The sequence below is a fragment of the Schistocerca americana genome, chromosome 1, assembly GCF_021461395.2.
Source record: "Schistocerca americana isolate TAMUIC-IGC-003095 chromosome 1, iqSchAmer2.1, whole genome shotgun sequence".
In the NCBI taxonomy this organism is placed as follows: domain Eukaryota; kingdom Metazoa; phylum Arthropoda; class Insecta; order Orthoptera; family Acrididae; genus Schistocerca; species Schistocerca americana.
Genome location: NC_060119.1, coordinates 229,742,015 through 229,759,384, shown reverse-complemented (window position 1 = coordinate 229,759,384; position 17,370 = coordinate 229,742,015).

Genomic DNA, 17,370 nt, shown 5'->3' with positions numbered 1-17,370 from the left:
GGGCGCTAATGACCGTTGAAGTTGTGCGCCCTAAAACCACAAAAAAAAAAAAAATACAGGCACTATGCATGACAGGCTTCTTGTGTGGGAATAGCATTAGAATACCTTGTCGATCCGCTTTGGAGAACAGTTTTCCAGTCCCTGATATGTAGACTGTAGGGAGTAACACCGGTCTACTCTAATATCCTGTTTTGCAGGGTCAACACATGTGGGTGGGGACTGCTAGGATGACTGAGATGGTTTAGATGGACGGAGGTGGATACGGACAGAGAGAGAGGCAACGGAGGTGAGGGACAGACAGCGGGTAGGGGGTGATAGATAGGGAGAGGGGAAGGAGGTGATGGACAGAAAGTGCGATGGAGGGGGGTGCACAGAGTGGGATGAAGACCCACATAGAGACGGAGAAGCACAGAGAGGGGGGAGGAAGAGATGGCCAGAGAGGGGGAAGGGAGAAGATTGAGGAGGAGGGGAAGATGAACGATGAGGTTGAAGGTGTAATGGGGGACAGGAGGAAAAGGAAGAGGGAATGGGAAAAGAAGAATAGAAAGGTGACTGGAAGGATACGGTCAGGGGGAGAAGGAGAGAGATATTGTTGGTGAAAGGGGAAATGAGATGGAGAGACATAGGGGGGTGGTGGGGGGAGATGGTTCAAATGGCTCTGAGCACTATGGGACTTAAACTGCTGTGGTCATCAGTCCCCTCTAACTTAGAACTACTTAAACCTAACTAACCTAAGGACATCACACACGTCCATGCCCGAGGCAGGATTCGAACCTGCGACCGTAGCGGTCACGTGGTTCCAGACTGTAGCGCCTAGAACCGCTCGGCCACTTCGGCCGGCAGACATAGGGGGAAGGAGGATGTGAAGAGACAGAGAGAATGGGGAGAAGGACTAATAGAGGTCGCCAGAGAGTTGGGGGAAGACAAGGTGGACACAGGTAGAGGGACGGAGGGAATGTGTGGAATATTGGTCTTGATTATGGCCACGAGCGAAGCGGCAAGGAAAACTCTGGTTTCTTAATATTAGTTGCTGCTAACGTGTCTAACTACTTTTCTTTTACCTTAAAATTCACATCTGTTTGTAATAGTAGCGTTGTGATTATTGCTCCCTACCTCTGTTACGTTCATTACTCATCACTGTTATCTGCTTATTAGAAAAATGCAATCGGTTCCATTGCAGTGATTTCTAATTGCGTTGTAATTTCTTATCCTGCACTTACGAAGTTTATTCTTCTCTACTTGCAGCATCAGCCCTAATTATGATACTACCTTTTCTTCCGCTCTGAACTATTCAATATGCGAATGATACGAGTATTTCATCTTTTAAGACACAGAGTCCATTTTTTTCATACTCATCACTATCTCGACCATATCTCCTCACAACGAATATTGTTCTCTGTTTCCCATTCCTCTGTAAGTGCAGAAAATCTTAACTATGTCATCTCCTTTCCTTCAGCGCCCATATATTAGATCCGTACCACGCGCGAGAAATTCGCTCCTGGGCCATGCCACTTCGCGAAAGTGTGGGTCAGCGAGCGTCAGAGCGGTTCGTAGCGTGTAGTAATCTTCCATCCTTTTCCATACCTTATGAAAAACGGAGTCTTCTATTCCAGCAACTAAAACTTCTCGCAGTACTCCTGTCCGTAGGATGTCTGAAACTGCATCTGCTAACCTACCAGGGAAACTGATGATTGATTACCTTTCACTAGAAATGACATTGATATCAGCGTCTATATGAAGACGTCATCGTAGTGGAATACATGGGCAAAGACTTGTTGAAACATACTTCTTCTTCTTGTGCTTGTGCCTTTTTACCTCAAGGACACAGGGTCGGCATGGTTAATCGGAATTAGCAAGGTTAATTTAAGGGGTGGCCGGATGCCCTGCCTGCCGCCACCCCATATTCTCTGGGACGAAATTAGTGTACCCCAACTGTCTATGTCTAGTGTAATCCATGGAATAGTGCGAATGGGTTCAGATGTCTGCGAGCCGTGCAACTGAGGCGGAACATGGGGAATAGCCCAGTATTCACATAGTGGGATGTGGAAAACCGCCTAAAAACCACATCCAGGCTGGCGGGCACAACGGCCTCCGTCGTTATGCCGCCGGGCGGACTCAATCTGAGGCCAGCGCGCCTACCCGAGTCCAGGAAGCAGCGCATTAACGATCTCAGCTAACCAGGCGGGTTTGTTGAAACATACTCTCCTCAGTAAAACTACATAGATTGTTTGGTTGCAATAAAATGAGCATTCCCCATTATAACTGATAAGCGACACGATGCACAATAACTCTCCTACAGCTGTGTAGCTACTAATAATGGACAAAGTACGGGATTTAGGTCAAACAAAAGCACAATGTATCTCATCCCACGATTTAGTCTTCTTGGTTTACTCCTAACACATCACAAAAGTCAAATTGCGTTACAAACTTGTAGGCAAATCAAATAATATATATTACGAAGGAATTATGTACATGGGACGGAAATCGCTAAATGTGATGTGCATTCAGTTATTCACCTTGGAATTGACAGACAGAGTTGTTGAACGTCCTCCTGATGGATACCGTGTCGAACTCTGTCCATTTGGGGCGTTAGATCACCAAAATGCCAGGATGTTTTGAGGGCCCTGCCCCTAGTCCTCGTGTCAGGTTTACCATTTTCTCTATTTATTTTTCCTTTGTTACTTCATATCCCTCGCCCAATATGGTCGGCGTGTTGTCTATCAGCGGTTACAGTTTTCCCTTCAGCCAAATGATTGTAAAATGTTAAAACATATTTTAAATTTCTACATGGAATAAAAGAAATTAATAGTTTATTCAACAGAAAGGCTGCAGGACAGTTGCATAAATTAAAAGATAAAAGGCTGAGTTCTTGATTAATTTAAACACGTACGCAGATGAAAGGGAAACGTATGGTTTACACAACTGTTGAAAACAGATGGCCAGATGCAGAAGTTAAAAGATAAAAAGCCGATATGTTTCTTCATTACATGAGAGATATAGGGCACTGAAAGATATGGGTGGATGTAGACGTCGAGATGTAGTGCTATCAGGGAATTACAGCATCTGGGGTAGTTCGTAGGAAAGGACTTTTGTAGCTGATGTTCGTTGGACTGACGTTTTATGTGTGTGCGTGTGTGTGTGTGTGTGGGGGGGGAGGGGGGGAAGGGTGAAGGTGAATGCTGATCCGGACTAAACCTTCAGGATGTGGGTTGTGAGGCGTGGAGTCGTGACAGGGGGAGGAGGGGTGAGTTCTCCTCGATGTGGTAGGACAGGCGGATTTTATTACTGGTTAAAGAGAGGCAATAAACGTTGGACCATGTTTTCATACCCAAAACACAATGAGGTTGTGCACTCCCAGAAAAAAATTAAGATTAAAATTTCGTTGGCAGAGGACGTGCCCTTCTGTGGAGGTGTAGTGTTGGGAGAATGTAGTGGCAGAGTCACTGCAGACTACCAGGATCAGCGGGTGGTTAATATCGAGTTTGAAGTTAAAGCAGAATACTAAGAGGTGTTCAAGGATGGAATAGTAGGGTGAGGAATTTTATAGATTGGTAGAGGATTAGGGTAGATGAGTGTAAACGGATTCGAAAGGCTAGACGGAATGCGTGGTGTACGAAGATCTGTAAACCATGATAAAAAGAGGGAGCAGTGGAGTCAATGCGACATCTGCATATGAAAGAATGGGTCGGGTCAGTGATTTATAGGTGCGGAGGATCGTGAAAGGGTGTAATCCCCAGTTTCGGTCGGATAACAGTTTTAGTTATTGCGGCTTTCCGTTGAATGGTTAGTAGGTAGGGCTTCCACTTTTGTCGGCTTTTTGGTGTTAGTCCGAGGTATATTAGTGTGTTAATTAACTGGATACGACGGTCGTAAGTGGTAAGGTAAAAGTAGTGAGGGCGGAAGCTGCGGGTGTTCCGGACTCTAATTATTGCCTTGGTTTTTGTACGATTCAGTTTAACGAGTCATTTGGTTGCACCAATGAGATGGAGCTAGAGAGATCGATTAAATATTGAGATTAGAAGGTGAGGAAGGCGGTGGAAACGGTATACTGGAGATGATGAACAAGAGGAAGACGTTTTTGCATATCGTCGGTGTAGAGGATATACGGAAGAGGAGAGAGGACAGAACTTTGGGGCACACTTACAGTGGAATGGAAGGCACAGGAGTTGGTGCTGTTGACGGGTGGTGAGAGAAAACAGATGCTTTGAGGCAGACATAATTTTTCGTAAGTACATTAGCGAGGAGATCAAGGATGAGGTGAGGCCCATATACAATACACGGGCATAAGTTTTATTGATATCAAGGAGACAAAAAGACGCCTTTGCGGTTGTTCATTTGATGGGAAGTTTTTGCGGTCTTCAATCGGAGGACTGCTCTGATGCAGCTCTCCATTCTACTGTGATTTTTGCGGGCCCGTTAATCTATGAATAACAACTGCACCTTAGATCCATCTCAATCTACTAACTGCATTTGTATCTTGGTCCCCCTCTACAATTTTTACCGCTGACCTTATCTCCAGCACTGAATTGGTGATCTCTTGACGTCCCACCGGTCGATACTTTCTTCAAGTGAAGTTGCGCCACAAATTTCTTTTCTTCCCAGTGCTGTTCAGTATCCCTCATTAGTTATGTGATATACCCATCTAATGTTCAGCATTCTCCTGTAGCACCACATTTGAACAATTTTTATTCTCGTCTTGTCTAAACTGTTTATCTTCCATGATTCATTTCCGCAAGTGGCTACATTCCATACAAATACTTGCAGGAAAGACTTCTTAACATTTCAGTTTATATCCGGTGATAACGAATTCATCTTCTTCAGAGACGCTTTACTTGCGATTGCCAGCATACTTTTTATATCTTCTCTTCTCTTCCCATTATCAGTTATCTATCATCCAAATAACAAAATTAATCTGCTACTTTAAGTGTCAAGTTTCCTAACCTAATTATCTTACCATCACTTGATTTAATTCGACTATATTCCATTATCCTTGTTTTGCTTTTGCTGGTGTTAATCTTATAACCTCCTTTCCAGACACTGCCCATTCCATGCAACTGCCCTTGCAAGTCCTTCGCTATCTCTGACACCATTACAATGCCATCAGCGAACATAAAAGATTTTACTTCTTTTTCCACAAATTTACTTCTACTCCAAATCTTTCTTTGGTTTCCTTTACTTCTTCTTCAGTGTAGAGATTGAATAACACTATAAATGGGATATCACACTATCCCACGCCCTTCTCAACCACAGCTTCTCTTTCGCGCACCCGATTCCTATACCTGCCAACTGGTTTCTGTACAAATTGCAAATAGCTTTTCGCTCCCTGTATTTCACCCCTGCGACTTTCTGAATTTCAAAGAGTGTATTCCAGTCAGCATTATCAAAAGCTTTTTCTAAGTCTGTAAAGAATTCGTGTTTGTATTTAGCAACTGTGTCTTATTAAACTGATAGGTCGGTAATATTCACACTTTTCCACACCTGCTTTCATTGGAACTGGAATTACGATATTATTCTTGGTTGTGTTATTTGGGGGAAGAGACCAAACTGCGAGGTTATCAGTCTCATCGGTTTAGGGAAGGACGAGGAGGGAAGTCGGCCGTTCCCTTTCAAAGGAACCATCCCGGCATTTGCCTGGAGCGATTTAGGGAAATCACGGAAAACCTAAATCAGGATGGCCGGACGCGGGATTGAACCGTCCTCCTCCCGAATGCGAGTCCAGTGTGCTAACCACTGCGCCACCTCGCTCGGTGATATTCTTCTTGAAATCTGACAGTATTTCTCTTATCTCAACATTTTGCACACCAGATGGAAGAGTATTGTCATGACTGGTTCTGTGATTGCTATCGGTAGTTCTGACGGAATGTGTCTACTCCTGGGACCTTGTTTCGAATTAGATCTTTTACAGCTCTGCTAAATTCTTCTCGCCGTATTATAGCTCCTATCTCATCTTCGTCTACGTCCTCTTCCAGTTTTGTAACGTATCCTTCAAATTCATCTCCCTTGCTTATACCCTACCGACTTTCAGGTTTCCCATCTTTACTTAGGGCTTGTTTCCCATCTGAGCACCTGATATTCAGATAACAGCTGATTCCATTTTTTTCTAAAGGCCTTTTTAATTTTTCTGTACGTGGTATTTTTCTTTCTAGTGATACATTATGTTTCTAAATCCTTACATTTGTCCTCTAGCCATTCCTACTTAGCCATTTTGCACTTCCCGTCTATCTCGTTTTTAGACGTTTATATTTCCTTTCCCCTGTTTCATTTGCTACATTTTTATATTTTCCCCTTTCATTAGTTAAATTCAATATCTCTTGTGTTGTCCAATGATTTCTATCAGCCATTGTCATTTTACCTCTTTGATCCTCTGTTGCCGTCACTGTTTCCCATCTCAAAGCTACCCATTCTTCTTCTGCTGTATTGAAAAAATGAAGACTTTCAAAGAATTTCATGGGAATATGAATCCACGGCAAACGCAGTTGTGCAGTTCACAAGTTCCATTTCCTAAGAAACTGTGACTTCGGTCTTACCTGGTATTCACAACAGCCCCTCAAACACGTGTTACAAAAATTATTATAATCCGCGATATACGTTATGTTTCACGAGGTAATTTACCAAGCAACACGAGTAGATCCATTATGTTGGCAGCATCGTAACGGTGCGCGCGCTGCCGAACGTATCGGCTTGCGTCGTGTAACAACGATACGTCAGACCATCCCGGCGAAGCGTACGTGGGCGTAATATAATCGCCCGAGTTATGGAGTAGTTGCACGTACTAAGACGAGTTATCTCTCAGAATTTAGTGGGGGCGGGGGTGGGGGAGAGCCTCTGAAACAAACAGCCAACAACTAAGGCATCTTTATCCCCAAAGTTGGAGCACCTGTTCGCAAAGTTGGAGGCTGCAGACATTATTCCCTGCAGAGCGGTGCGGGGGCCCTCGGCGTAAGGCAGAGCTCCAGCACTCGCGTGGCGTGAGGTGTTATTACCACACTCAAACAACCGCCCCCGCCACCGCCACACGCCTTCTATGGCGCCACACCACGGCACGCCATGTTCCCGCGATTACGTTCGCCAGCGACTGCTCCGCCGTCCACAACGACCGCTGGGACCACGGAGGCAGAAAAAAAAAATTGCGGAAAAATTTGGCATTAATAATTCAAACCGTATGGAAATTCAATTCAAAAAAAGGCATTCCGTAACTTTTAAATGGAATTTCGGTGCACTGGAGGAGAGAATCAAAGTTTTTCAATCGAAGCTTGGCTTAAAATTAAATCCAACGACTGCAGTATCAGACAGACGAAATAATTACTGGCATTTCATTTGCAAGGCGTCTCGACTTTTTCCCCCATCGCAGAACGATTCTGCGCCTCTCTCTATCCCCCCCCCCCCCCCTCTCTTTCTCTGTCACTCTGCGTCCTTCCTTTTTTTCCCATTTTTGGGGTGCCGTGGGGGACAGAAATACTGGACAATACCTGTGTGACGTGTTTCGATCTGCAGTGATAATTCGTTCTGATGTCAGGTATTATTTTTTGTAAAGTCTTCCTTTTTTTAAAAAAGGTAGCAGTCCATTGGTTTTTTATAGCTTAATATGTTTCCGAGCCGATGACAAATATCTTCCATAGGATATCTGTTTTGTTTATATTATTTAATAGCATAAATTATGTGATACAATCAGTGCTGGTCTTGAATGAAATGTTTCATATCTGGATGTGAAGAGCAATCTCTATGTACTTTAAAGAAACTTTCTGTAGCCAAGATCGATTTGAAAACTATTTTTACTGACCGGATTCGACAAATTCAACTGTCATTTTCAGATCTTGTACATCATTTTTATTGTGCGCTCACCACTCATGCCATGTTAAGATTTTGGAACATGACGTACAGAAAAAAAGTGTTTTTTTAACAGAATGAGATTTTCACTCTGCAGCGGAGTGATATGAAACTTCCTGGCAGATCAAAACTGTGTGCCGGACCAAGACTCGAACTCGGGACCTTGTGTAAAATTTGGAAGGTAGAAGACGAGGTCCTGGCAGAAGTAAAGCTGTGAGGACAGGGCGTGAGTCGTGCTTGGGTAGCTCAGTTGGTAGAGCACTTGCCCGCGGAAGGCAAAAGGTCCCGAGTTCGAGTCTCGGGCCGGCACACAGTTTTGATCTGCCAGGATCATGTTTTTGAACATCTGAAGATGACAGTTCTACCTGCCGAACCTGCTCAGTAAAAATAGTTTTGAACGCGATATTTTCTAAAAAAAACTCTTTGGAACTGGTTTTGATATTCTGACACCAATCGCGTTTGACCTCTAAATTACAGTAATTCAAGTCCGTCTGTTACAACTGTTTATTTTCCTATGGAAACAGGTTTCGACACTTTTTTGCTATCATCGATGAGTTATTTTCGGGATATCGGCCCTTATCTGCATGCCTATGTGTTGTGGGACTTCGCGCAGCAACACGATGCATGGTTCTGAAGAATTTAACTGGAATGTTACGGTAATGAACATCACGAAGCACTGTTTTATGTTGTTACAGTGAACTGGGAACCAAACACGCAGCACCAACATAAACATAGTGATTTGTGAAGTTCAGATTTGTAGCCTCCGACTGTAGTTCTTCAGGTAATGAACTCTATAAAACTTCACGTTGATAGTCAAAGAATGTGCTGAAACCTGTTTACGCATTAAAAGAACGGTATTTGCATCACACTCCTACCAGTATTCCGATGACAGATTATGGGACCTGTTATATTAGCCTGGTTTCTGTTATGATACACGATACAGGAGGAGAAAAACTATCTAAAACTTCTACAGGAAGCAGGTGGCAGTTACAAGAGTCGAGGGGTATGAAACGGACGTAGTGGTTGAGGAGGGACAAAAGAAAAATTTGTCGTAGGAATTAAACTTCAGGGAGAAGAAACAAAAACTTTGAGGTTCGCAGCTGATATTGTAATTCTGTCAGACACAGCAAAAGACTGGGAAGAGCAGATGAACGGAATGGACAGTGTCTTGAAAGGAGGATATTAGATGATCAAGGACAATGTGATATAGTCGAATTGAGTCATATGATGCTCGGGGAAATAGGTTAGGAAACGAAATACTTAAAGTAGTAGATGAGTTTTTCTATTTGGGCAGGAAAGTAATTGATGAGGGCCGAAGTAGAGAGGATATTTGTTAACATCGGATACAGATTTAAGTTTTAGCAAGTCTTTTCTCAGAGTACTTGTATCACGCGTATCCATGTACGGAAGTGAAACATGAACGATAAAAGAGCGTAGAAAAGACGAGAATAGAAACTTTTGAAACGTAATGCTCCAGAAGAATGTTGAATATTAGATAGGTAGTAACTAATGAGTAGGTAGTCGTAAAAAGAGACCCAACAATGAGCCCCTGGATTGTGTGTCTTACATTATGCAGTTTGAATGTGGGAAGTAACCACATTGGTGTGTGGTACCAGGGTTCTGAAGTATATTTTGCTTATGTTTGTAGGCCCACTTGTTTCCACTGCATTATCTACATATTTAACATATCTTACAATAGTGTGCTTGTTATACATACTATTTTAAGCTTCAAATGAAGAACATGATGATACAATTACATATGTTTACCTCCCAGAAATAATTGCAGGCTGTTATGTATCACGTACAAGTCTGCCACATTGATGAAACGATCGTAACTACATGCAAAAAAATAATGTCCTTAGGAGATTTTGGTGGTCGTTTAAAAACGTCTCTTATTAGAATTTTCTTTCGTTGCTTTTATTATAAATGAAAGGAGGAGACATGTTTATTGATGTGGGTTCCTCTATTACCGGGGTATCATGTACAGATCACGACATTATAGCTTTCAGAAGTTGTACAAGTTCCCGGCGCTATACTTTCACCCTTCTGTGCCGAAACTTTAGGCTTCATTCCAGCCGTCGTGTATTTCTAACAGGAAACTGGTTTGTTTTACTTTTCTTTCGGCACAGTCTTTCACTGTAGACAACTATTTACACAGAACGTAACATAATCCCTTCATCTGTACTGCTAAATCATTGCCCATTATAACGACTCGTGTTCCTCTTAAATTATCTTGCATTTTAAAACGCACGTGGGAAAGTTTCTTACAGAATTATTACACTCCGTAACTAATAATACGAAGCCATTGAATAAACAGTTTGAACTTGTGACTACTTTACATAACGTTGTATACTTTCTACTACAAAAGGGTAGCTTTCCCAAGTTCATTACAACCATATACTGAAGTCTGCTATGAACGTGTAGTCTAGTATTATGGTCGTTGAGTCCCTCAGGCCAAGGAAGTAATTTACGCAGCTGTTGGCCTACCTGTGCAAGTCTCTGCCTCTCTGCATAATTGTTACAAAGTACATCCATATGAAATCGGTTCCTCTAGTCAGTCATTAGTCTTCCACTACAATTTTAATCCATCACATTCCCCTCCACTATCAAACTATTTCTTGGTGCTTCAGGATATGTCGTACGAATATATCCCTTCTCTCGCACAAGTTGTGCTATAATTTTTTCTTCCCATATTATTCTGTACCGCTTCATCAATTATCTGCCAGTCTAATCTTCAACATTCATACGTAGAACCACACTTGAGAGCCCTCCATTTTCTCCATCCCTTTACTGTTGATCAACCTCATTTATGTACACGATCAGCCAGAATACTATGAGCACCGACCTATTGTCGATATAAACCCGTCCAGACAATAGCAGCTTCCCCCAGCAAGGAATGACTGCTAGCTAGACACACACATGGTGAATATAGTATCAGTGAGCGTGCTGTTCGAGTGTAGGATGGGTAGGGCGGGCCAGCTATCTGGATTTGGGCGAGCGGAGATTGCGATGGGCCGGAGGCTCGGCACGAAAGTCTCGGAGAATGCACTTCTTGTACAAGTGTTTATGAACACACAGTGCACCAATCACTTCTAACGATGGGCCTCTGCAGCCAACGACTCATGCATGTGCCCAATGTTAACGCCACGACATCTGCAACTACGACTGAAATTGGCACGTGACCATCGGCACTGGACGTTGGCGCAGTGGAAGAGCGTTGCATGGTCTGATGAATACTGATAGCTTCTTTATCATGCCGAGGGGAGGGCTCGAATCCGTCGTGATCCAGGGCAGCAGCTTCTTGATACCTGTACCGCAGGATGGGGAGAAACTGGCGACGGCTCCATTACACCTTGGTGAACATTCACGTGGGCATCCATGAGAGCAGTGGAGATGGTGCAAGGCGCAATGACGGCCAAGGACTATCGAACACTGGTTACAGACCATGTACACCCCTTCTTGACGATCATGTTTCCCGACGGCAATGACATCTTACAGCGAGGTAATGCGCTTTATCACAAGGCCGGGAGTGATCCAGTGCTGAGTTCCAATTGATGTGCTGCATGCTGCGCCCCCCCCCCTCTCCAGACCTAAACCCGATCGAACATATATGGGATGTTACTGAATATGGCGCCAGAGCTCATCGCCCGTCTCCTCGGAATTTACGGGAATTAGGTGACTTGTGTGTGCAGATATGGGACCAATTCTCTCCAGTGACCTGCCAGGGCCTCGCTGCTTCCATTCTACTACGCGTCGCCGCTGTTACCCGTGACAAAACTGGACTGCCGGTTATTAGGTAGGTGGTCATAGCGTGCTCGCTGATCATTGTATATAAAAGGCAGTGTCCTGATTAACTGACTCATTATCGCCCAGACAAAACCGATAATGACAGAAACTTGAAATTTGGACACGATATTGATCTTACATTGTAGGCATCGTTTAACAAGGAATTTTTCGAGATTCTGTCCCAAAGGGTGTAAAATAGTGGATGAAAAGTTCCTGGTTAACTACGGAAACGTATTTAATTTCTCGGTCAGAAACAAAGCAACGCGTGTTTCAGCAGTTTTGGAAATTTAACCCTTATGGGAGAGGAATAGTGTGTTAAAGCATTTTTTGTTGTTGATCAAATCAACCTACAAATGCCTTTTTAAAGTTAAATCTAAAAAAATTTCAATTTGACTTCTCGGTTAAAAATAATAGAGAAAAGCTTCAAAGTTTTTGGAAATTCACCACCTAAGCGAGTGAAATAGGGGATGATTATTTTTATAGCAAATTTTCATTATGAAATCATTTTTAAGCTAACTCTCTGGAAATTTGTGTTTAGCTTCTCATTCAGAAATTAAAAAATACTAGTTATACTGTATTTTTTGGAAATTCATCCCCTAAGTAGGTATAATAAGAGCTGAAAATTTTGATAAAAGTATTTAGTCATATTTAAACACTTTTAAAATTAAATCGGTGTGAATTGGTGTTTGATTTCTACAGAAATATGTGACCGGGGATGAAAGTTTTTATGGAAATATCAGCACAAGAAACCAAAAGGCAAGTTTAGCAAAAACCTCCGACTCCAGCTATCAGCATCGCTTTTTGGTCAGAAGTACATTCGAAAGACAGCATGTTTCTATGGCTACAATTAGCGTGAGAGGCTTACATGATGTTGCAACTTGTAAAAAACATAAAAATTTCATTAAACAACATCAACAAAAATTTAAGCAGATCATACCGTCCACGCGAGCAAAACAGCGGGTGCTAAATTAGTTAAGTATAACCGTACACTCCAAAATAATGATTTCAAGAGGATTCCTTACACTTAATTTTGTATTAGACGCTAAAATATTGCTCTGTTTCAGAAAAGCTTTCCTTGCTATTCCCATTTCACCTTTTATGTCCTCTTCAGTTTTACCACCATCAGCTGTTTCGGTCCCCATCCAGCAGATCTCGTCCATTACCTTCTGGGTCTCATTCGGTTACCTATTTCACTTAGCACTAAATGATTACATTTCATTAACAATGTCTCATTTTTGTTGATGTGGTCTTGTAACCTCTTTTCAAAACGCTGTGAACGATATTAATATGAGCTTCCAAGTTCTTTGGTAGATAGAATTCAGTTGTTGGTAGGAAACTACAACGTTGCTATTTCTTCTCCCTTTCCTTTCTTTCCATATTTTATGTAGTTTCCTATACTGCTGGCTCCATGTACAAATTAAATTACACTGGGGATATGCTACAATCCTTTCCCTCTACTCTCTCTATTACTGCCAATTCATATCATTTTAGTCTCAAAGCTGCCATCTGATTTCTATAGAAGCTGTAGGTATCCCTCTGATTCCCGTATTTTATCGCTACTATCTTCAGAATTTTAAAAAGCGTAGTTCAGTCGACACTGTCGAAAGCTTCCCAAAATGTATAAATAATAGACTGTCCAGTCTCGTTAGTGTGACCACTTGTCAGAGCTCTGAACAACCACATTTTCCAGTTTTGCAGTGTGGGCCACTGCTAGACATGCAGCGTCAGCGTTCTGGAAGATACGAACAGGAATGTGAAGCAATTCCGACTCCTGTACCGTGGACAGCTTCGCTAGGTTTCTCGGTTGACAATCCATGGCGCGTACAGCCCGACTGTGGTGGACCCACGTATACTCGACTGGGTGTAGATCAGGGCATTTGATGACTATGGGAATAGGGAAAACTCGTCCTGGCGCTCTTCGAACCGCACACGTGCACTGCGTGACACGGTCCATCGTGCCGGCCATGTCTGCAGGTCGTGGTCTAGTGCTAGCATTGCTGCCTCTGGACCACGGGGTCCCAGGTTCGATTCGCGGCCGGATTGGGATTTTCTCTGCCCAGGGACTGGGTGTTTGTGTCGCCCATATCATTTCATCATCAGCATCATCATTCGTGAAAGCTTCTAGATTGGATTGAGTTAAAAATTGGACTGTGTAAAAATTGGGACTTTGTACGAGCGCTGATGACCGCGCGATTGGACACCCCCCAAAATAACCATCATCAAGACGGCAAGGTGCACTACCGAGAGGGAAGACCATCGTGTTCGGCATATGATTCTGGCGCACCATACTGCATCTGCCGCAGAAATTTCAACAGCAGTTGACACTACAGTCACACAACGAACTGTTAAAAATTGGTCACTGGAAGGACATATTCGAGTCTAACGCTCCGTAGTGTGTATTCCACTGACCCCAAACGACCACCATTTGCGAATTGAGTGGTGTTAAGCGAGAGTTCATAGGAGGGCAGGCTGGAGTTTTGTTGTACTTTCTGATGAAAACTGGTTCTGTCTCGGTGCAAGTTCAAATGTTCAAATGTGTGTGAAATCTTATGGGACTTAACCGCTAAGGTCATCAGTCCCCAACCTTACACACTACTTAACCTAAATTATCCTGAGGACAACGACACGCACGCATGCCCGAGGGAGGACTCGAACCTCCGCCGGGACCAGCCGCACAGTCCATGACTGCAGCGCCTTGGACCGCTTGGCTAATCCCGCGCGGCTCGGTGCCAGTTCAAATGGCTCTGAGCACTATGAGACTTAACATCTGAGGTCGTCAGTCTCCTAGAACTTAGAACTACTTAAACCGAACTAACCTAAGGGCATCACACACATACATGCCCGAGGCAGGATTCGAACCTGCGACCGTAGCAGTCGCGCGGATCCGGACTGTAGCGCCTAGAACCGCTCGGCCACCACGGCCGGCTTCGGTGCGAGTGATGGCCGGTGTTGGTTAGGAGGAGGCCAGTTGAAGGCCTGCTACCAACATTCCTGCGTTCTAGACACACTGGACCCATACCTAGAATGATGGTCTGGGGCGCGATTTCGTATGACAGCAGGAGCACACTCGTGGGTATCCTACGCACGCTGACTGAAAATTTCTACATCAATCTGGTGACTGGACCTGCTGTGCTGCCATCCATGAAAAGAATTCCAGTGGGTGTTTCCCAACTGGATAACGCTGACCGACATAACCAAACATTCTCTGCAGAGTGCCGACATGTTTTCTGGGTCTGCTCCATCACCAGATATGTCTCCACTCGAATGCATGTGGGTCCTCATCGGACGACAACTTCAGCGTCAAACATAGGCAGCGTTAGTCGTCCCTGTATGGACCGACCAGGTGCAAGATGATCGAAACACCAGCCCACAAACTGGCATCCGGCACCTGTACAACACAATGCATGTATATTTACATGCATGCATTCAACATTGTGGGGGTTACAGCGGTCAGTGATGGTCCAGCATTTCATATTTGCTATGGCTTATCTCGCGCTTACATTAAACTGTGATCATGCAGTGTTAATCAGTTACCAATGTTACCTAGAAAATGTGTTCCCGATATGTCATTTCCATTAATTAGTTTTGGTGTTGCGATGTTTTTCTGTCAGTATATTTATGCACCTTAGGGTAGGCAACCCAATGTACATCATCCACATCCGGGATAGACGAAGAAAGTTATGCTGCCTTTCTTTGGATTGTAATTTGTGTGTTGTGATATGAAAATGATTTACGATAACGAATTGAAAGATAAAGCTGTCATCTGTTAAGCTCTGTTCTAAAATATTAATGTCAGTGAACTTGTATTCAATTCAAAACGTGATCTGGCCACAACTAATTAAAGAAATAGCCGCAGCAAGTCATCCGTATTTTTGAACACAGGAAACTTTAAATTAATTTTAATAGCTGTGTACCTGTACATCAGGAGTAGGTAAAGTAGTGGCATCACTCATTATTTTAGGTAAAAGTAACAAATCTTTAGTGTAAGTAGCTGAAAGTAGCACGGATGCCGCTGCGGAGCTTCGCGGTAACATCGCTGGCCGTCAGCCACGCTGTGTCGACACGCAGGCCACAATAACAGCAGCACGGAAGAGTTGCGAACTGAAGACAGCTGAGCGCAGCAGTAAGCTGACCTGCGCAGCAAATAACGATAAGGTAAGCGTGTTGTAGCCACCACACTCGAGCGAATCTCTACGTTATGCGCGACGTGAATAGAAGCCAGGTTTTAGAGGAAAAATGGGCAGTAACGGAGTGTAAATGAGGATGAATTTGAGGTGAGGACGTAATTAGATTTTGGGACTTGGTCATCGGTGAGTAGCCGCACCAAGGAGCCGGATCGCGAAACGACTCACCAGCGCCACCAGAAGCCACCAGTTCGAGATCAGGCTGTACCTTCCGGCGCCCCGGGACCTTCACGGGAATTGGTGCCACGGATCCGCCGACTACTGTCCGTGCTTCCAGACGCCGACGCTGAGGCGTAGCGAGAGACTGGGCGCCAGAACCTCAGCCGCCGTCCGCGCCTGTCCATGGGACGCGAGTCGAGACCCGCGAACAACAACGGAGCTGCCGCTGGGCGTGTCGTTCCAACGGGAAGCTCCACTGTCGCAGCTGGCCGTGGCATTGCCTTCGGTGCCGGGCCGTAGTCCTGACGCAGCATTGGCGGGCGTCGTCCTAGCAACCGACGCCAGCTGCACCGTCCAATGCTCACGAAGAGATGCGTGCCTGCTTGATGTAGAATTGAAGACATAATAAAGTCATATTCTTAAACTGTCGAGAGCGTTTCCACTTTTTGAGCACCACCAACAGCGTCACTACACACACACACCGCCCACTACAGAGGTGCCATACACAGTGGTTTACACAATAAACAAGAATAAAGGACCACCCAAAAGTTATATTATGTGGATGCTTTTAGCTTGTAGCCAAATGCAGTGCTACGAGTGTGGTTCAAATGGGTCTAAGCAGTTGGGGACTTAACATCTGAGGTCATCATTCCCCTTGACTTAGAACCAGTTGAACCTAACTAACCTAAGGACATCACACACATCCACGTCCCTACGAGTATGTTTCCTTGTCATTGTAATTACTGATTTGGACTAAAAATCTAACTTCATCAAGCCAACACAAACATGAGGTACTTCAAAAACTTAATCTACTCATACTACTGAAAATGGGAGCTGCCTCAATACTAAGTACTCCACAAAACGTTTCACCGTTATAGTAAGAAACACACTGCATACTATGTTACTTATAATCCGTCTCGATTGCAAAAACGTTTATTCACATGACCGGTTTCGGTTCGTCTAGAACGATCTTCAGATCTGAATCGACAATGATACTAATTTACTATTTCACAGATGCAAACGTTTTTCATCCTATACGATCAAATCAAATGTACCAGAACGTACCTGCAATTTCGGTTACAGGAGTAACCCGTCCACACACAGCAACCTTCACATGCTGCGTCACATTAAATTGGTTGGCAGAATGCACGTTATTTATATTAATTGTAAAACTATTACCGACGGGTGTCGTCTGGTACATTTTTTACACTACATATGCAAATACTGTATTAAGTAGGTTTTTCTAATTTACTTTTATCTCTAAAAATATTTAGTTAAAATCTGTAGTTGTCAAGGTTAAAATCTGTACTTGTCAAAATTAAAATACACATTAAAATTATCATTTTTGTACGATCCAAAACAAAGGGCTATTTTTATATCCATGGCGCTGGTGTAGGCTTGTTTTCCTCCATGG